This window comes from Hyperolius riggenbachi, chromosome 5 (assembly GCF_040937935.1).
Source record: "Hyperolius riggenbachi isolate aHypRig1 chromosome 5, aHypRig1.pri, whole genome shotgun sequence".
In the NCBI taxonomy this organism is placed as follows: Eukaryota; Metazoa; Chordata; class Amphibia; order Anura; family Hyperoliidae; genus Hyperolius; species Hyperolius riggenbachi.
The window spans coordinates 340,361,918-340,384,004 of record NC_090650.1 but is presented as its reverse complement, the minus strand read 5'-3'; positions in this window follow the sequence as shown (position 1 = coordinate 340,384,004).

Below are 22,087 nucleotides of genomic sequence, written 5' to 3'. Positions count from 1 at the left end.
TAAAACCTTGGGAGCAGCTAAGCAAAAAAAAGTGTAACTTACATTTTGTTGGAGAGCGAGGAGAACGCCAGAGCATACCACTAAGGCTGCATCTGAAATGACCACCAGCTCAGTGTGCAGCACCTATATAGACTCTCTGAACACTTAGCATTCAATTCAGATGCAAATTATTATTGCGATCACCTGGTTGGTTGGGCACAGGGTAAGCCGAATGATGGCTCTGTGCAGTGTTAAATACTATTCCTCCTCCGAGTTGTAGCAACTCAGAGGGACACATAATTCAGGGTCCGGCTGTTGCAGGCACCCAAATTACACCGAGAATCTTGTTGCGCCTATATAGATGTAATTACATAACGTCTATAGTGGTACTCCATTCAGGCGCTACACAGCTGCGTGCATGCACCAAGATGACCTGTCTTGGAGGAAGGAGGCAGCTGCAGTTGTGGGAAGGGGGGGAGCTGTAGTAAAGGGGAATGGTGGTGGGGGGGGATTGACAGTACTGGGGCATGGGGTCAGATGCAGTATTTGGGGGTACCAGTGCAATATCTACACTAAGCCCATAGTCTTTGAACCTCCCCACTGCTACCTCTTCATGCTATACAGTCAATGCAAGAGGAGGCAGTACAGTATTGGGGGAGCAGTAGTCTGTAATTGTAAGGAGGGGCACCAGCACTTGCAGGATAGAAGTGTGCTGATGCTGGGGAAGGGGGCAACAGTTCTTGTAGTGTGGCACTACTGAGGGACAGAAGTACCTGATGGTGGCATCACCGGTGTAGGGGTAATAATAGTACTTGATGGGCAGTACTTTGGGACAACAGTATTGTGGCAGTATTTGGGGGCACCAGTGCAATATTTGGACTGGTGCCCATGGTCATATAATTAAACCACTGCTTGCTGTACCCAGTATGGTGATCCTTAAAGGGGCACTACAGCAAAAAATCATAAAATTTTAAATATGTGCAAACATATACAAATAAGAAGCACACTTTTTCCAGAGTAAAATGAGCCATAAATTACTTTTCTTCTATGTTGCTGTCACTTACAGTAGGCAGTAGAAATCTGACAGAAGTTACAGGTTTTGGACTAGTCCATCCATCTCTTCATAAGGGATTCTCAGCAAGGCTTTTATTCTTTATAAAGATATTCCCTAAAAAGGATTTAAACAATGATGCTGGCCAGCCTCCCTGCTTCCTACACAGTTTTTTGGCAGTCGGACAGAGCAACTGCCATTCACTAGGTGCTTTTGAAAATAAATATATCCTTGAGAATCCCCTATAAAGAGATGGACTAGTCCAAAACCTGTCGCTTCTGTCAGATTTCTACAACCTACTGTAAGGAGAAAATTCATTTATGGCTCATTTTACTCTGGAAAAAGTGTACTTATTTGTATATGTTTGCAAATATTTAAAATTTTATAATTTTTCGCTGTAGTGCCCTTTTAAACTAAGGAGTGTTTGCACTGTAGATTTCTGACACCTGCAATCCATAGCAATCAAAGTGTAAACCTCTGAGACAATTTTCAGTGGTATCTTAGACCAAAAAAAAGCAATTATAGGTTGTAGACTATAGCAGTTCTTGCTCTGACACAGTGAACAGAGATGTATAAGATTTATTATTGTAGCTGCTCCACCACAGTAAATATGTTTGCGCAGTGCACCAGTTTTGCAGTATGTGTTGTGCCTCATCTTTGTTAAATGACTCCAGTCTCTCCAGTGTACAGTAAAGAAATCTACAGTAAGTGGGAGGAAGCAATGCATTGTATATACAGGTGGTTCCTTAAGTTTGGAAAAGTGTCTCTATCATACTACACAGCACACATGCCCCAGGTACAGAGCTCGTTACCGAAAGATGTAAACAATAATGGCGAATATCACAAACCTGACCTCTTTTTTTAAATAGATTTGTAAATACTAGAATAATTTAACACCATTCTGCGTTACTGGTACAGTTTACTGTCTGTTCTTTATGAAGAGTATGAACAACAAAGTAACGATAAGAAACTTCCTAGATCAGCTGAATTACAGAATATTTTTGTAATTTCTCCTAAAAGCTCTTTTCTTAGTTATTTTACCATATACAGGATCTTCTCAAAAAATTAGCATATTGTGATAAAGTTCATTATTTTCTGTAATGTACTGATAAACATTAGACTTTCATTTTAGATTCATTACACACAACTGAAGTAGTTCCAGCCTTTTATTGTTTTGATATTGATGATTTTTGGCATACAGCTCATAAAAACCCAAATTTCCCATCTCAAAAAATTAGCATATTTCATCCGACCAATAAAAGAAAAGTGTTTTTAAAACAAAAAAGTCAACCTTCAAATAATTATGTTCAGTTATGCACTCAATACTTGGTCGGGAATCCTTTTGCAGAAATGACTGCTTCAATGCAGCGTGGCATGGAGGCAATCAGCCATGAAGGGCACCAAGGGTAGGCAAGGGAAGGGGTGTGAAAATGTGTTGGTGCCATCAAAATTTTGCTGGGGGCCCCATGAATTGTAGTAATGCAACTGGTTGTAGTGATTGTTGATTATTTTCTAGCCTCTTTAAAGCAAATCTGAAGTGAGAGCCATAGAGCCTTCCTGGAGGTGTGTGCTTACGAAACCCTTAACCGCTTGCCGACCGTGTCACGCCAATGGGCGTGGCCGCGGCGGTAGCCCCAGGACCAGCTAACGCCGATTGGTGTAAAGTCCTGGGGCAGCAGTTTGCAGGAGATCGCACACGGTGTGCTTAGCTCCGCCTTCAGTCTCCGAGCGGCGATAGCCGCTCGGAAGACTGTTACACGGCGAAACCGCTTTGTATTTACATGTACAGCGCTGTGATCAGCAGCAGCACTGTACTGGGGACAGCCGTGTCACACGGCTGTCCCCCTGGGGGACAAGAGAGCGATCGGCTCTCATAGGCAGAAGCCTATGACAGCCGATTGCCATGATTGGCCGGCTGGGGGGAGGGAGGGCGGAGGGATACAATTTAAAGCAACAGTTTTTTTTATTAAAAAAACAAACAAAAATATTTGTAAAAAAAAATAAACATGGGGCGAGCGATCAAACCCCACCAACAGAGAGCTCTGTTGGTGGGGAGAAAAGGGGGCGGGGGGGATCACTTGTGTGCTGTGTTGTGCGGCCCTGCAGCTTGGCCTTAAAGCTGCAGTGGCCTATTTAACTAAAAATGGCCTGGTCACTAGGGGGGTTTAGCACAGCGGTCCTCAAGAGGTTAAAGGGAAGGTCCAGGGAGAATAGAAATAAAAAATCCACTTACCTGGGGTTTGTCCTGTGCCCTCCCCGCAGCTCCGATGGCTCCTGGTCCCCTCCAGTGCCGTCCTGGTGAGGTCGGCATCTTCCTGCGCTCCAGCGTCCGGCTCATAGAGTTGCACTGATGTTATTCGGGCTGTACTGCGCAGGCGCAGAACTACTGTGCCTACGCAGTACAGTCCGGATGATGTCAGCGCGACTCTGAGAAACGCTCGCTCAGGCGCAGTGAGCATCTTGCGTCGGAGGGGACCCCCTGGACACCGATGGGGAGCAGAGCTGCGGCGAGGGCACAGGACGGCTGAAAGGGCCTGGAGGAAGCCCCGGGTAAGTAGATGGTTTTTTTTTATAGGTATCTTGGATGTGTCCTTTAAGGCATTACTGTCATGATCGCTGCTGCAGCAGGTATTGCTGGAAGTAGTAGTGCTGCAGCTCAGGTAGTTCTGATCTCTTTCCATGCAAGCTGCATAGCTTTGTCTGCCTTTCCCTGCTGTCAGCTTGTGACTGATTATCATTCACCTGTGTGGGAATCTGCATGTCTGCTCCCATTGGATGACCTCAGTATAAAGATCTGCTTCCTGCAGGACTCCTCGGGTTTTCATAGCTTCAGTTTAAGCCTGCCTTGCTGTCGCTTCAGCCCCAGATCGTGTTTCTTGTTCTAAAGATACTTTGCTGGTCTTTGCATCATATATTGGTTCATTGCCAATATATATGCATACCAGCACGTTTATTATTTTCCTTGTATTCGTGTTACGTTGATTCATCAGTGTCGCTGATATATACGTACACGAACTGTTTATATCCTGTGTTCAGTTAGTCAGTTTTCCAGCACGTTTTGGTAGTTTGCGCGTACCGTGATCACCCGTGCTGAGGTAGTTACCCTGCTCCTGGTTCTGTTTGTGGATTGCGTTCATCTCTGCAAAGAGATAACGAATCCTTCTGAATCCTGTTCTGTTACTGTTTGTGGATTGCGTTCATCTCTGCGAAGAGATAACGAATCCTTCTGAAACCTGTTCTGTTACCGTTTGTGGATTGCGTTCATCTCTGCGAAGAGATAGCGAATCCTTCTGAGTCCTGTTCCCTGTATTGCAGTCCTAGTCAGTGTTCCTGCTTATGTCATATATCGGTTCATTGCCGATATATACATATGTTAGTCAGACGTTACAAATAGTTTCATTGATAGCTGTAATTGTAATACGCTAGGAAAACATACTTATTGTATTTTTGTCTGTGTTACGTTCATCTATCTTGATCCTGCTATTTCCTGACTATCCTGTCCTGTCCTTGTGAGGCACGCCATCGCTGCAAACGCATTGGCTGCCTCATTCCAGTCTGTCTTGTTGTGGACGCTTGCTGTCACTAAGTAGCGGCTAGCTAGCAAGCGTTCATTCTGTCTACCTGTCCTGATCTCCTCAGTTCTGGTTTATGCGCTCAGCGCTACCTTGCGCTGAGACGTTATCGCAAAAGTATTGTTTGTGGCTGTCGGATCTGCACCGGCTCTGTGCGCCACAATCTCCTTTTGGAGTCAGTCCTCCCCTCCACTATACTAGGGATAGCCTGTTTCCTTGTGCTAGTGTGTGTACCTCCTCCACGTCAGCTCATGCGTTGCATGCTGACTGTGGAGAATACACCACCAAGCCTTACATTATGAAAACCCCCTCACCAATCCCCATTGTGGGGGGGATTCCCAGAAAGTATGACACTGTTAATTATGGTTCCTGTTCCTTTAAGAAATTTGAAGAACTTAACTCTGAAACAGAAAATGAGTTTTTCTCTGAATGTGCCAGGTTCCTGGCCAATCCCGATCTCCAAGCGACTCCTGTTTCAACCTGGGCACTCCAACTAAGTTATATTTTGTTTAAAGGGGAATTATTTCAGTGGGCATTTGATGTTCTCAATCATTCCGATTTGAAAGAGAGACCGCTGGAATTTCTAGAGTTTGTGATCCATAACTGGTTGCGCATAGATCCATTGCCTTTTCCTCTAAATGAACTCCTGGCAGCAGGCCAATCAGCTTCCCCTTCAATTGTTTGCAAAAATGATCAGCAAGCAGAGAGTGTTCCTTATAATTTTCCTGCAGCTTTGAATAAATCACCAAAGGCAGCAGGGCCTAAGGCAAAACGCAAACGTTCTAAGAAACGTGTCCGATCTGCAGAGTCGTTATCCTTAGCGACTGAGACCTATAATGAGATTCTGCCATTAACAGATAATGAAATGCAATTGTCTTTCAGGGGAGTTAAATGGACTTATGAAACTACTAATGAACTTTCCTCCCTGGCTAGGGAAAATAAAGATTTTTGTTTAAAAGAATTATCTGAGTATGATTATGAGGAGATATTACAGAGTATTGAACAAATCAACTTATTTGTGAACCAAGGGAAGTTTGCATACACTACAGTTCAACACTTGCTACAGGTATTGGAGATTCTTAAGAATAAGGAATCTGCCAATCACCTGCTAATTAACCCTATACATGTGCCTGCCACAATCATATCTGCAGACTGTGATCAGCCTAAATGTTTCGCTGTTAAGTATGCATGGGATCCTCCATTCGAGAGGGGAGAGATGGAAGCCCTGGTCTGTGAATGGAAGAATGATTCAAGTTCATTTTGTCAATTTTACAGTGCAAAAAGTGAAATGGTATTGAATGCATGCATTAAGTCAGCCTATAACCTAATAGAGACTGGTGTGTGTAGGTATGACTGTGTGGCTCCTTTGATTGATGTGTGGGAACTGATTTTGGATGATTTTTATGTGACTCCGAATTCGCAAATTTGGCGTTCTGACCCGCCTGCTTCAGCACCTTTCGCTGATTCAGCAGGTGATTCGGAGCTCTTTTGTGTGAAATTGAAGTTCCTGCAATTCCACCCTGTACCATGGATAACTCAGTGTTACTTCCCAGTAAAACAGAAGCCACTGATATTTTCTTAACCTTGCCCTGCACAAATTTCTCAGCAGAGAATCCAGAGGTCCTGCTGACTTCCAAGTCCAGTCTAGCCAGTACTCATGAGTCTTTGTTCAGTGAAACAGACACCAGAAAAATCTTGCCTGCCTCTGCAAACACTTCTGCAGAAATTACCTGTGTTAATAAAGTTCAACTCCTGTCTGATCCAGCAGATGCCAATAGATGCACTACATCAGTTTCCGAGTCCCAGCAATCCTGTCTAGAAACCTCAGAACCCCAGCATCTGAATTTTCCAATTTTACAAATGAATGGTGATTCAGATGCGCAAACATTGTGTCTTGATCTTCCTGTTTCTACACCTCGCTCTAGTTTCGTGAATAGCTCAGAGCATCTGCTATGTGAACCTGAAATCGCAGAATTATTACCTTGTTCAGAAAATGTTCCAGTAAATTTGCCCTGTATCGTGAATAGCTCAGAGCATCTGCTATGTGAACCTGAAATCGCAGAATTATTACCTTGTTCAGAAAATGTTCCAGTAAATTTGCCCTGTATCGTGAATAGTTTAGAGCATCTGCTATGTGAACCTGAAATCGCAGAATTATTACCTTGTTCAGAAAATGTTCCAGTAAATTTGCCCTGTACCATGAATTGTGCAGTAGATCTCTCCAATGAAACTCAGGTCACAGAATCATTATGCTGTCCAGCAGGTGCTTCCATGGTTTTGCCCTGCAATATGGACTGTTCAGTGATCCTGTCCAGTGAAGCTGTGGTCGCAGAGTCTTATGCTTCACCCAGTACTTTGGATACTTCAAACCCTCTAGCAGAGGAGTCTGAGGCACTGCTTACCTCAGTTGGTGTTGCAGTAATATTCACTTGTCTAGCAGCTGTTTTGGAATTACAGTCTGCTCTAATAAAACTTGATGAATTTCTGCCCAGCAAAGCAGAAGCCATTGAAATATTGTCCTCGTCAGCAAGTGTGTTAGATACCTTGCCCTGTACACAGTCTGATTTAACCAATGTTGTTGAGTCCCTCTCCAGTGTTGTAACAGCCGAGGAACTCCAGCCCTGTCCTCTGAATGTTTCAGAAGTTTTGCCCTGTAACATGGATAATTCTGATTCTCTGGTCAAAATAATAGAAATCTCAGAATTTCAGTCCGGTCTGATGAGTGTTCCTGAAACCCAGCCCTGTATCCTGAAAGATTCTGGTTCTCTGGCTGCTGTGGCAGAGGTTCCAGAGTCCCCTTCCTGTCCAGGGAATTCCTCAGTTTTGCCTAGTCCAGTGGGGGCTGCTGCAATACTGACTTGTTCTGCAGCGCCTCATGAGCTCCAATCCAGTGTATTAGATGGGTCTCTGTCCAGTCCAGAGGTAGTTGTGGAGTCCCTATCTGGTTCAGTGCATACATCAGAAGATTTGTCCTGTCTTGTTAGTGCCCCTGAATCTGATTTGTTACTGACTTTGCTGGAATCAGCGACATCTAAGTCTGATCCTGCATTCTCGTGTAAAAGTCCAGTAGTTGCGAAGTCTAGTCATGATGATTTTTTTTGGCCAGTCCTGGTTTTGGTCCTGTCTTGGCTGACCCTGAGGCTCACAGTTCCTTGACAGGCCCAGAGGTTTCTCTTGTGCCAGTATGCCCAGATGTTCTTTGTGTGCCAGAATGCCCAAGTGTGTCTAAGGTGTTAGCGTGCTCTGATGCTTCCTTAGTGGGAACATGTTCTGATGTTGCCAGTCTGCCTGCATGCCCAGAGATGGTTCTGGTCCCTGAAAGCCCTGATCTTGATGTTTGTCCTTGTGGCCCTGACTCGGGAATTGCCCTAGGTTCCATAGGGGTTCTTGATAGTTCTCCATGTGAGCCTAAGGGGCATTCTGACCTATGGGGATCTCTTTGGAGCTTCAAGGTGTTCTGGGAGGTCTCTGAGAAAACTTGTCCTGGTGCCTTGGACTGGTTCAACAGTGGGTTTTGTGTTGGTAAAGACAGTCCCGGTGGGCATTGCAAAGGCTTTGGCGTTTTTGAACGGTTCCTGGAAGGCGGTGGGTATCGCTCAGGGAGTTTCGGAGGGCTTTCTTCTGGAAATCATGGTTCTGATGGGTGTCACACTGGGGCTTGTAGTACTGATGGGCATGGTTCTGTAGGTTCTGGTTCTGATGGGTCCAGTCTTGTGGGGACTGATTCTGGAATTCGGTCTTGCCGGGCTGTCCCGGTCATCATGAATTATCAGTCAGACTGTTTTGTTGGGAATTTCAGTTTTGAAAAGCGTCTGGAATCCGCTTTTAAGGGCGGGGGTACTGTCATGATCGCTGCTGCAGCAGGTATTGCTGGAAGTAGTAGTGCTGCAGCTCAGGTAGTTCTGATCTCTTTCCATGCAAGCTGCATAGCTTTGTCTGCCTTTCCCTGCTGTCAGCTTGTGACTGATTATCATTCACCTGTGTGGGAATCTGCATGTCTGCTCCCATTGATGACCTCAGTATAAAGATCTGCTTCCTGCAGGACTCCTCGGGTTTTCATAGCTTCAGTTTAAGCCTGCCTTGCTGTCGCTTCAGCCCCAGATCGTGTTTCTTGTTCTAAAGATACTTTGCTGGTCTTTGCATCATATATTGGTTCATTTCCAATATATATGCATACCAGCACGTTTATTATTTTCCTTGTATTCGTGTTACGTTGATACATCAGTGTCGCTGATATATACGTACACGAACTGTTTATATCCTGTGTTCAGTTAGTCAGTTTTCCAGCACGTTTTGGTAGTTTGCGCGTACCGTGATCACCCGTGCTGAGGTAGTTACCCTGCTCCTGGTTCTGTTTGTGGATTGCGTTCATCTCTGCAAAGAGATAACGAATCCTTCTGAATCCTGTTCTGTTACTGTTTGTGGATTGCGTTCATCTCTGCGAAGAGATAACGAATCCTTCTGAAACCTGTTCTGTTACCGTTTGTGGATTGCGTTCATCTCTGCGAAGAGATAGCGAATCCTTCTGAGTCCTGTTCCCTGTATTGCAGTCCTAGTCAGTGTTCCTGCTTATGTCATATATCGGTTCATTGCCGATATATACATATGTTAGTCAGACGTTACAAATAGTTTCATTGATAGCTGTAATTGTAATACGCTAGGAAAACATACTTATTGTATTTTTGTCTGTGTTACGTTCATCTATCTTGATCCTGCTATTTCCTGACTATCCTGTCCTGTCCTTGTGAGGCACGCCATCGCTGCAAATGCATTGGCTGCCTCATTCCAGTCTGTCTTGTTGTGGACGCTTGCTGTCACTAAGTAGCGGCTAGCTAGCAAGCGTTCATTCTGTCTACCTGTCCTGATCTCCTCAGTTCTGGTTTATGCGCTCAGCGCTACCTTGCGCTGAGACGTTATCGCAAAAGTATTGTTTGTGGCTGTCGGATCTGCACCGGCTCTGTGCGGCACAATCTCCTTTTGGAATCAGTCCTCCCCTCCACTATACTAGGGATAGCCTGTTTCCTTGTGCTAGTGTGTGTACCTCCTCCACGTCAGCTCATGCGTTGCATGCTGACTGTGGAGAATACACCACCAAGCCTTACAATTACATTTCAATGGGGAACAGCAGTGGAACGAGGGTACAGAGGGAAGATCGAAAAGGCTCTATGGGATCAAGAGCCTTCCCTCTCCATAAGTGAGCCTTCCCTCTCCATAAGTGAGTATCTAATTTTTTTCACAGAGACTTCAGTAAAAACATTTGTAACACAGAATGATAAACATTGGTCTGAAACTATTATAAGTAGTCTTGTTGTCCAACCCTACCACAGTCCAGCTACTGATATTGTTTTTCCAATTATGGAAATATTTCTTCTTTTTGCCATTTTCTATTTTCTTCTTCTGCCATATGCTGGACAATACATGAATAAGAACCGACTCCGGTCAACAGACGTAAACAGGGAGACTTCCTTAGCTAAGTAAGAATAATTCTAATGATTTAAATTTTAAAACATTTTATTAAGAAAAAAAGTCAAGAACAAAGACACTGAAAAGGCAAGCAAAGTACAAATATAGTAAATGACCATAAAGAGCACAGAAATGCAAAGCCGAGGCAAGGTCCTCCAGCACCCATGGCTAAGACACTAAAGTGCGCCCCTCCACCCTTTACACGGTACAACCCAGCCATCACACACTGGGCCATATGCAATTCTTTTTTCACCTGAGTTTTCTCCTAGGTGATAATTTTTCATCCTTGATTTTAAATAACTTCCAGCCCTTTTTAACTTAAAAAGTTCCAAAAAGTAGGTGAAAAATTTCTATAAAATAGTTTTGAGCAGTTTCTTGCTTTCTGGTGGCTTAAAATGCATTTTATTGACAAGTTTAAAAATAGCACCTAGGAGAAAACTCAGGAGAAAAAGTGAATTACATATAGCCCACTGATTGCTATTAAGCAGGCCATACACTGGCTCGATTCCCGGCCGTTTCGACAGCAGATTCGATCCTGGGATCGAATCTGCTGCCAATCGTTCGCGGTAAACGCAGCCGCCGATCCGATTTCCTCCCGAAATCGGATCGGTCCGTCGATCGCGCCGTGCGGGAAATTACCCTCGATCGCCCGCGGGTAAAGTGCATGTCGCTGGCGGCGGCCGATCCAATCAAGTATACATTACCTGAGGCTGGCTCCCGGGCGTCTTCTCCACGCTGCACGGCTCTGTTCCGGCTCCATCCATCCCGGCGCTTCCTGTGTCACTGCAGTGACCAGGAAGTTCAAATAGAGGGCGCTCTATTTGAACTTCCTGGTCACGGAGTAACACAGGAAGCGCCGTAATGGAGCCGGAACAAAGCCGTGCAATGCGGAGAAGATGCCCGGGAGCCAGCATCAGGTAATGTATACGGGGGGGGGGGACAGGCGGCAGGAGCAGCTCAGCAGATGGTGAATCGGTTTCAGGCTGAAATCGATTCACAATCTGTTTGCAGTAAAGGCAGCCATACGATCCCTCTCTGATCAGATTCGATCAGATAGGGATCTGTCAGCTGGTCGATCTAATGGCACATCGACCAGTGTATGGCCACCTTTAGACTAAGAGGCTCCCAACACCAGCAATACCTTAAACTCTAGTTATTTGGCTTACAGCAGTGCTGCTCATAAGGATTCCAGATATCTGGGTAACCCAGATATCCAAACTTTTTTACGCTATCCGATTTGGATTCGGATTCAGGATTTTTTTAAAAATCTATCTGCGGATATTTGGCCGCATAACTAAGGAGATGAGGTCCTGCAGCCAATCAGAGGGCTCCCAGCAGAAGCCCTAGCAACCAATCACAGAGGGGAACCCTGGCCAGCCCCACCTGACCTCATTGAGCCAATCAGAGGGCTCCCAGCCTAAACCCTGGCACCCAATCACAGAAAGGAACACTGGCCAGCCCCCCTGTATAATAAAGAGGGCTGCCATGATGAGACATATCATCTTAGCTTGCTGAATGGTCACTGAGAGACATGCTCCAGTGCCTACCTACCAAGGGCTGTACACAGTTATAAACCTAAAGCTATTCAGTGATTAACCCCTTCACTATTATCACTACACTATTGTTATATTGTTAATTAGCTTGATTGATGTCATAGTGTGACAGTAAGAGTGTGTGCTCCAGTGCTGCTGGGCCAAGGGCTGTACAGAGTGATACGCTGTTCAGTGATTAACCACTTCACTACTATCACTACACTATTGTTAAATCGTTAATTAGCTTGATTGATGTCATTGTATGACAGTCAGAGTGTGTGCTCCAGTGCTGCTGGCCTAGCAGTGATAAACCAAAAGCTGTTCAGTGATTAACCCCTTCACTTTCACTGCACTATTGTGACAGTCAGAGTGTGTGCTGCAGGCAGCTGCTATGTGTCTGTGTGTGTGCTGTGCACAGACAAGGCCAGCTGCTGCCTGCTGGTCAGCTATTAGCCTTAGGTATAGGTTAGGTTAGGGGATAGGATTACTGTGTTATTGTGTAGTTAGTACTGTAGTACTGCAGTCAGTGTGCTATTAGTTGTTAGAGTAGTAGTACTACTGTGTTAGCTTTCTACAGAACTGATGTGCTGTGAGCAGTGGCAGTGTGACAGTTAGTGTGCACTAGTGTATTTTCCTCTGCTGTCTGACTGTCACTCGGTCTCAGCACTTGGCACGTGTCACGTGGCACTTGTCACGTGTCACTTGTCACGTGGCATTTGCCAAGTGTCACGTGGCACTTGCCACGTGTCACATGGCACTTGCCAATTGTCACGTGGCACTTGGCAAGTGTCATGTGACACTTGCCACATGGCACTAGCCACGTGGCAAGTGCCACGTGACATGTGGCAAGTGCATGCTCCTGGCACACATTACACCTGCTGCTGCAGCATTGCCCTGCTCCTGCTGCCTGTGCAGCTCCCACCGCCAGGTCAGGGTACCACAGACCACTGATACCACCTATATTTAACCCAAAACACAATTGCTGCGTAATTTTTTGGAGGTGTCTTGGCTGAAAACTGTCATGTCCCAGTTGTGCGGTTGGACTTTGGACACAATATGGGCTGCACGACCGCTGTCTGGAACCTAGGCCTAATGTTAATTGACAGCCATTTTTTTTGGGGGGGGGGGGGGGGGGGGGGTAGGGGGAAATTTAAATCCCTACATCATCAATTTGTGTTCCTTTACAAAATAATGATGCTACATGCCTCATATACCCTAAAAAAAAAAAGTTTTTAAAGCAATTTAAAGGCCACTTCCGGGTTTTCTATCCGGATATGCGAATTTGCCCGGATATCCCGGATACTAGGGTCGGATATCCGATTCGGATTCATATTGGAAAATTTTGAACTCGGATATCCGACCCGGATCGGATATTTGAGTATCCGGATCCGAATCGGATCCGGATTTTTAAAAGGGGTATCCGAGCAGCACTGGCTTACAGTCACTGTCATGTATCCCCTATTCTAATTTCTCTCTGCTTCAAACACGATAGGGGAATGATAGCTGAGTGAGTTGTGCAACCCTCCTACACTGTGCCCTGAGGCTGGAGCCTCACTTGCCTCTGTCACGGCCTGACCCTTCAGAAATGTAGTGGCAGTAAAGTTGTTCTGATTTAAATGTAAAATCATGTAACTGACTACATTCAGACAATTATCAACTCTGAATACATACATTAAATCTTTCAAGGAAAACTATTTGCTTTATCGTACTTTACCAGTCACATAACAGTACAGACAGTACTCACTCTGGTCTAGTGACAAGCTGAAAGCTGTTTGGTTGTTACCATAAAGATGTTAAGGTAGCCATACACTGGTTGATTTGCCATCAGATCGACCAACAGATAGAGCCCTCTCTGATCGAACCTGATCAGAGAGGGAACGTATTGCTGCCTTTGCTGCAAACAGATTGTGAATCGATTTCAGCATGAAACCAATCCCAATCTGTGAAGCTGCCGCTGCCGCCGCCCCCCCCCCCCCCCCTGCATGCATTACCTGCTCCGGCTGGCGCGACTCCCCCGGTCTCTGCTGTCTTCTTCTCCGTGCTGGTCTCCGGGTCCGGCTGGCTTCACTGAACTTCCTGCCAGGGGAAGTTTAAACAGTAGAGGGCGCTCTAATGTTTAAACTTCCTGCCGGGACAAGAAGTTCAGTGAAGCCAAGCCAGCCGGACCCGGAGCCCAGCGCGGAGAAGAAGACAGCGGAGACCGGGGGAGTCACTCCGGGCGGAGCAGGTAATGTATTGCCGCTAGCATCGGTCATCGGGCATTCGAACACCGCTATCGACGCACTCCTAACCCACCGGCGATCGAGCAAAATCTTCCACACGGACAGATCGACGGGAATCGATGGGAATGATTTATTTCGGACAAAAATCGGTCGTTCTGTCGGCGTTTGCGCAACGATTTCACAGCAGATTCGATCACAGTGATCTAATCTGCTGTATATCGGCGGGAAAATCGTTAGGTATATGGGCCCCTTAAAAGTAGCAGCAGAGGAAATAGCAGGCCTGTAAACATGTACTTTAACAGACAACTTACTGTGAAAGAAGTAAATTGATGGTATTTTCAACAAGTTAGTGTATGCTGTGATGATTAAGCACTGCACAATCCTTGCTGCAGTCATAATATTATAACCTGGGGGAGCTGTCACTTACTTGTAAATGATGGTTTTCTCAAAGCTCCTCTCCCCTAGGCACAGCAAATGAAGGGCTCGATGTGGGAGAAGAGAACTCCGTACTGATCAAACCAGCTCTAACTCCTCTCCACCTCCAACACCCTGCAGCTTTCTATACCTCGGAGGCCCTGTATGAACCAATAAATGATTCAGTCTTGAATTAGTTATGACATAGTCAACAGCAATCTTTGCAGATCATTGGGGATTACATCAAATTCTCAGAGCGCTGATTATATAGATTTATCATAGAATGTACTGAGCTAATGCTAAAAAAAACAATGGAAGAAAATTAAAATCAACATATATATCCTACAATAAGGACAGGGGGTTTCCCATTAGAGTAAAGACAGCCAAAACCATGGCAGCTGGAGGATGAATAATGAAATGCCATTTACTGTTAACTCTGCTCTCTACTCAAATCCATGTTTTAATTATATTAATTCAAGGTGAAAATGCCATATACTGTATGTGAACAGCACACTGAAAATCAAACACAAATAATAAAAAAGCCCCTAAACTCTTGCACAGCACACGATGAAAAGTATTTATTCCACATATAGTTGCTGAAGAAATTTACCTCTCTCTGTTTGTTTAGGCAGATCAACTTGTCAAAATAATTGTATCATCAGCTGCGAAAAGTCTGCAAAAGAGCTCTGCTGCCCAGGCAGTTCTCCATATAGTAAAGGGGTGTTTCTAGGTTACTGGGAGATCCGAGGCACCCCTGGGCATCAAGAGAGAATGATTGTGCAGTGCGTGTAGCGCACTGCGGCAAAAAAGGGCGTGGTCATGCTGAGGGAAAGTGGGCGTGTTCATGGGTGGGGCCAAATGTACATGAACATAGCAGTGGCGTAACTTAAATATATTCAATAGGGAGTATTTCACATAAATAAGCCCCTCACCTGGCTTCTGTCTTGTCTTCAGCTGGCTGGCCTGTGTGTTGTACTCAGCTGGCGGTTATGCTGGGCTGCCTGGCTGGTGGTTATGCTATGCTATGCTGTGCTGGCTTGGCTGACGGTGATGCTGTTCTGGCATTGCTGGCAGTGATGTTGAGCCGGCCTGGCTTTGCTAGGTGACTTGCTGGGGGCTTTGCTGGGCTTGGTAATTTGCTTAGGACATTTTGGGGGGCTTTGCTGGGCTGGGGGGTTTACTAGGCTTTGCTTGGCTGTATGCTTTGCTGGGCTGGGACCAGGAGGCTTTGCTAGGCTGGGTGGTTTGCATTGCTGGGGGCTGTGCTTTGCTGGTTTAGATCAGAGATGGATTAAGATGTATTGGGGCCCTAGACAAGTTAGTAGATTTGGGGCCCCCTTGTGGTCTTTTTGCTAAGCTGAAATGAAGAGAGATCAGAGAAGCTGACAGATTGGCCCCTTGACACCCACAGGGCCCCAGGCACCTGCCTAGGTTGCCTGGTGGATGATCCTGCTCTGGTTTAGATAGGTAGGTGCCCCCAGTATAGGTTGGATAGGTAGGTGCCCCCGTATAGGTTAGATAGATAGATGCCCCAGTATAGGTTAGATGGATAGATGCCCCCAGTATAGGTTAGATAGGCAGGTACCACTCAGTATAGGTTAGATAGATAGATGCCCCCAGTATAGGTTAGATAGATAGAGGTCCCCAGTATAAGTTAGATAGATAGATGCCCCCAGTATAGGTTAAATGGGTAGGTGCCCCCAGTATAGGTTAGATAGATCAATGCCCCCAGTATAGGTTAGATAGGTAGCTTCCCCCAGTATAGGTTAGATAGGTAGGTGTCCCCAGTATAGGTTAGATAGGTAGCTTCCCCCCAGTATAGATTAGATAGGTAGCTTCCCCCAGTATAGGTTAAATAGGTAGCTTCCCACAGTATAGATTAGATAGGTAGCTTCCTCCAGTATAGATTAGATAAATAGCTTCCCCCAGTATAGATTAGATAGGTAGCTTCCCTCAGTATAGATTAGATAGGTAGCTTCCCCCAGTATAGATTAGATTGGTATCTTTCCCCAGTATAGATTAGATAGGTAGCTTCCCCCAGTATAGATTAGATAAATAGCTTCCCCCAGTATAAATTAGATAGGTAGCTTCCCCAGTATACATTAGATAGGTAGCTTCCACCAGTATAGATTAGATTGGTATGTTTCCCCAGTATAGATTAGATAGATAGCTTCCCCCAGTATAGATTAGATAGGTAGCTTCCCCCAGTCCTCAGTATAGATTAGATGGGTAGCTTCCCCCAGTATAGATTAGATAGGTAGCTTCCCCCAGTATAGATTAGATAGGCTGTAGGCAGGGAGGCGGGGAGCAGAGTGGAGCAGGGGGAGGGGGGATGGTGGGAGCGGGCAGTTAAAAAACTCACCTTCCGTTCGGATCAACGCTGCACAGCTTCCATCTTCTTCAGACCTCCTCCCACCTGTGTCCGGCGCCTTAGTTACAGCGCCCCCTGTGATGACATCGGTCACGATTACTAACAGATAAGAAGTGCAACTCATAATTTAGCGTTACAGCTTCCAACTGTTAATATCAATGGGTGTTAGGCCACTGAAAGCTTGCATATAGATTTTTTCAGTATATCCCAGATTGAAATAAATAGAACACGCAGACAAGAAAATTATCACTAAATATAATGTATTCTTGTGATAATGTACAGAGAATATACAAAAATTACATATAAAAAGGATATGATTAAGATGCCTATAGCTAAGATATCTGCTAACATATTATAATATAGCAAAGAAATGAACAGCGCTACTTAAAAACAGATGAGTGCTTACCTGCAAAAGAGTGCAAGCCCCACTTATGGGATAAAATACACACTGAGCATAGACATGACCTGTCTACCACTTGGAGGATGTTAGTTTCCTATAACAGCTTGCATGCAACTTGTTAAGTACTTGTCCCTCCCACTGTCGAAGAAGTCTTTCCTCCATGGGAGGGGACCTAACACTAACTAAATCCTACCTATGCATATGCATAGCCTGGACGCGCTACCAAGTAAAATTGAAAATTGCGCAAAAAAATTGGGATCAGCACATCACCAGGCCGCCTCTGAATGGCCTCTGCTCAGAGATGCGCTGAGCCCCCCCAGAAACTACAAACGCACCTTGAACCCAAACAGAGGCTCTGCATATACACCAAAGGCAAAACGGTTAAGTGGGAGCAGCTGACCAGAAATAAATTAAAACATAGCAAAGAAATGAACAGCGCTACTTAAAAACAGATGAGTGCTTACCTGCAAAAGAGTGCAAGCCCCACTTATGGGATAAAATACACACTGAGCATACACATGACCTGTCTACCACTTGGAGGATGTTAGTTTCCTATAACAGCTTGCATGCAACTTGTTAAGTACTTGTCCCTCCCACTGTCCTCCAAGTGGTAGACAGGTCATGTGTACATGTGTGTGTACACACTGAGCAAATGAGATAGGGACTTGTAGGTCGGTTCTTATCCTTTATCTGTTCTCTTTTGTCCCCCTCTTTTCTTCTTGTGCCTCTTTTGTCCCCCTCTGTCTGACCTCAGTTTGTGTCTGTTTTGTGTCCCTCTGTGTGACCTCCTGTTCCCGTCTCATCTCTTTTCTCCCTGTGCCTCTTATGTCCGCCTCTGTTCCCCCTGTGCCTGTTTCATCCCCCTGTGTTACCTCTTGTCCCCTTCTGTCTCAGCTCGTCCCCCTTTCCTAGCCAAGTATAGGTGCCCCCAGTATAGGTATCCAGGTATAGGTTCCCCAGTATAAGTAGCCAGCTATAGGTGGTGCCCCAGTATAAATAGCTTGGTATAGCTGGTGCCCCAGTATAGGCCAGCAAGATACAGGTGCCCCCAGTATAGGTATTCAACTATATAGGTGGTGCCCCGGTATAGGTAGCCTGGTATAGGTGGTGCCCTCAGTATAGGTAGCCAAGTATAGGTGGTTCCCCAGTATAGGTAGCCAGGTATAGGTGGTGCCCCAGTATAGGTAGCTAGGAATAGGTGGTTCCAGCCCCTGTATAGGTAGGCAGGTATAGGTGGTGGTCCAGTATAGGTAGCCTGTAGCCAGATATAGGTGGTGCCCCAGTATCAAAAATCCGATGTAGCGGGCTCACTCATCTGCTCCCCACATTCAAGCGCTGATGTCCCTCTTCTTTCAGTGCTGGAACGCGGTGTGCTGGTTAGTGAGCCACATGCAGGCCTTCCAGCGCTTTGGTGAGTCAGGGCCCCCCCTAAACCCTGGGCCCCTCACTGCAGTGTCAGTTGTCCCCCCCCCCCTGATGGCTGCCCTGCCCTTGCAAGATGTATACTTTTATAATACCACATTAAGTTTGGTGCGGCCAAACCCCCAGTCTCCTTTTTCCTATATAATATATTATATGTCATCCTTCTTTTGTTATTTGTCCAAATAAAGTCTTGGAAAATTCTATGCCAGGTTTTAAACCACATTCCCGGTAAGTTTACTGGCACGCATTGCATCACAAACAATTCTAGGCAGTATCATCATTTTGATTATTGCAATTCGTCCCAGCACATGAAAGAACGGTCTATCCCAATTTTTCTATTTTTTTTTTAATCTTCCATCAGTGGATTCTAGTGAGCAGCATAGAGATTATCTAATCTATTGCAGATTTTGATCCCCAAATATTTGATCTCATTAGTCCATGCATAGTTTATTTCCTTTTTAATATAATCCCTTATCGATAGTGAGCATCCCAGATCTAAGATATTAGTCTTTCTTTTATTGATTTTAAAATTCGAACACCGTCCAAAATCCTCCAACACCTTCCTACATTTCTGCAAAGATTTGAATGGATCGCTTAAGATCAATAATACATCGTCTGCATACACAAGAGTCTTGATATGCGAATGGCCCTATCTAATGCCCTTAATTCCCTCCTCTTCCTGAATTGTTAACAATAGTGCTTCCATACAGAGGTTAAAGAGTATTGGTGATAATAGACATCCTTGTCTTACACCATTTTTGATCTTAAATCTTTTATCCAATGTTCCATTTATCATCACCTGAGCTGTTTGATTATCATATAGTTTTTAAATTATTTTAATTAAGGCATTTCCTATTCCACAGGGTAGTGATGCAGTAGAGGTGGAGAGAGGCAGAGCTGCCCTATTAGAGCTGAAGAAGGGGTGTTAGGAACGCCCCCGTGGGCATTTTGCAGGAGTGCCTCTCCTGCAAGGGACACCACTTCCCCTCGAGATTGCCGAAAAGCTCCATGTTGTCAATTTTGGGGCGTGGCACAAGGGAGGCAGAGAGAGGTGTATAGGGGACACAGAGGCAAGTCATGGTCCAGGGAACATGCCTCTGTGTCTGTGCCCCCTGCGCCACCTCGGGTACACTTTATGAGTTCAAATCTCTATATTAAATACTATTTGGAGACTGGTATTACAAGTCCTGGCAGGAGATGCAAGCTAAGAGCAACATGTGTAATTGGCACTCTTATAAAGACAGCCTGTTAGATACTGTTGACAGCATCTGTGCTGCTGCTTTGCAGATGAAGCATCTCTGCGAAGGGGAAAGTCAAACACTAAGGAGAAAATCCTCTATCCTATCCTATTGATGGTTAAGTTGTGCTGACACCGGTGCTGGCCCCTGACCAGATGGAAGTAAAGCCCGTCAAGTAAATATCTGGTGGGCATTTTCTGAAAATGTAATCTATTCATTATACAGCAGAGATCAGTGAATCTAAAACTCCTACACTCTCCATGCTGTAATTCACACTACGGCATGAACATCGCAATTAATTACAGGGTTTGGTAAATCTATTTTTCCCAGGAAGAGCACATTAACAAACAACATCGAGCAGAGGGGGGGAAAAAAACGTTAAATGAAGTGAGTGACGCGGCATCAGCAGAATGTTAATAGCCAGTTTTATGTGCCTATACTTTCTATCCTCTGGGAAGCTGCAGCCTGTATGGCTGTTTTAATACCTGTATTACTACATCGGAATAAAAAAAAATCATAAAATATGGAGGAAGGCCAATTGATCTGCTGTGCTCTGCCATATCTAATGTAAAATTAAAAGGCCTGTTGTGTATTATTGGTTCTGTTTCTATAGCGAGGAGATTATTTTTACTGTGCCAAGCTGGGCTAGTTGTTAAACGACCTGACTTTTTTGCTTTATTTTATCTGTCAAATTGTAGATACTAAAATATTATCTGATGGCTTAGCAAGTATGATGAAAATGTTTATCTTTTTATATTTAATGCTACTTCCATTGCTAAAAACACATGTAAAGGACAAGTGAAGTGAGAGAGATATGAAGGCTGCCATATTTATTTCCTTTTAAACAATACCAGTTGCCTGGCTATCCTGGTGATCAATGCATCTGCCTCTAATACTTTTAGCAATAGACCCTGAGCAAGCATGCAGCAGATCAAGTAGTTCTGACAGTATTGCATGCTTGTTTCTGGTGTAATTCAGACAGTGAAGATAGAGACGTCATTGAGAAGTCTTCAGTCTGTACCTCCGAAAGTCTGTGCCTTGAAACTTAAAGCATACCTGAAGCAGGATATGAAATTAAAATTAGCAGCTGTCCACAGTAGAGGCAAGCTTTTGAATAGCCCTGAAGCTTACATGATTGTCCTGTGGCCCACCGTTCCAGTTCTGGATCCAGGGACGTAACAATAACCTGCATGACTCCACCCATCACAGGGGGGGGGGCATGGTTAGGGGGGGCTCAGTGGAGTTTTACTTCTTTTCAGCAGTGGGACAGGTCCGCTTCACTCATCAGTGTACAAGCGCCATACATTTAATCCCTGTCACATGACATGCCGAGACAGATGCTACACAGTATTTTGTTGTAGGGCACATGTACACTTAAAACTGAGTTCCAGGGACCCATGTGTTGGGAGTGTTGGGAGTCCAACCAACCAGTGGCATAACAATAAGTGTTGTAATGGATGCAGCCACTGGGGGGGTGGCTCTGGGGCCCACTCAGGGTGAATTTGGGGGGCAGAGGGGCGCAGCGCTTGAGCAGGGAACAATTGCCCCCCCCTCCCTGTCACTCTGTGGCCATTGTTACCCCCTCATGCGTTCCCCCCTCCTGGGTAACCATACTGGGAGCACCTATACCTAGCTATACTGGGGGACACCTATACCTAGCAATACTGGGGACAACTATACCTAGCTACACTGGTGACACCTACAGTGTTCTCCCCAGAATTTTTTTCCAGCCGGGTGGCATGAAAAAGTAGCCGGGTGGGTTGAGATGAAAATGCAGGGCAACTCTTACAGTATAGGAGGAGGTGAGCCGATGACAGCCGGGTGGTCACCAAATCTAGCCGGGTGGAGCACCCGGCTAAAAGAGCCTGGGGAGAACACTGACCTATACCAGTCTATACTGGGGGCATCTATGCCTGGCTATACTGGGGGCACCTCCAACTGGCTATACTGGGGGCACCTCTACCTGGCTATACTGAGGGCACCTATACCTAGCTATACTGGGGTCACCTCTACCTTGCTATACTGGGGGCCCCTATACCTGGCTATACTGGGGGCCCCTATACCTGGCTATACTGGGGGCCCCTATACCTGGCTATACTGGGGGCACCTATACCTGTCTATACTGGGGGCATCTATGCTTGGCTGTACTGAGGGAACCTCTACCTGGCTATACTGAGGGCAACTATATCTGACTATACTGGGGGCACCTATACCTGTGCATACTGGAGTCATCTATGCCTGGATATACTGGGGGCACCTCTACTTGGCTATACTGGGAGCACCTATGCATGGCTATACTAGGAGCACCTATACCTGGCTATATTGGGGGCAACTATACTTGGGGGGGCATCCAAAGTTTTGCAAGGGGGCCCAGTGATTTGTAGTTATGCCCCTGCAGCCAACAGATCTCCGTGGGAGGGAAG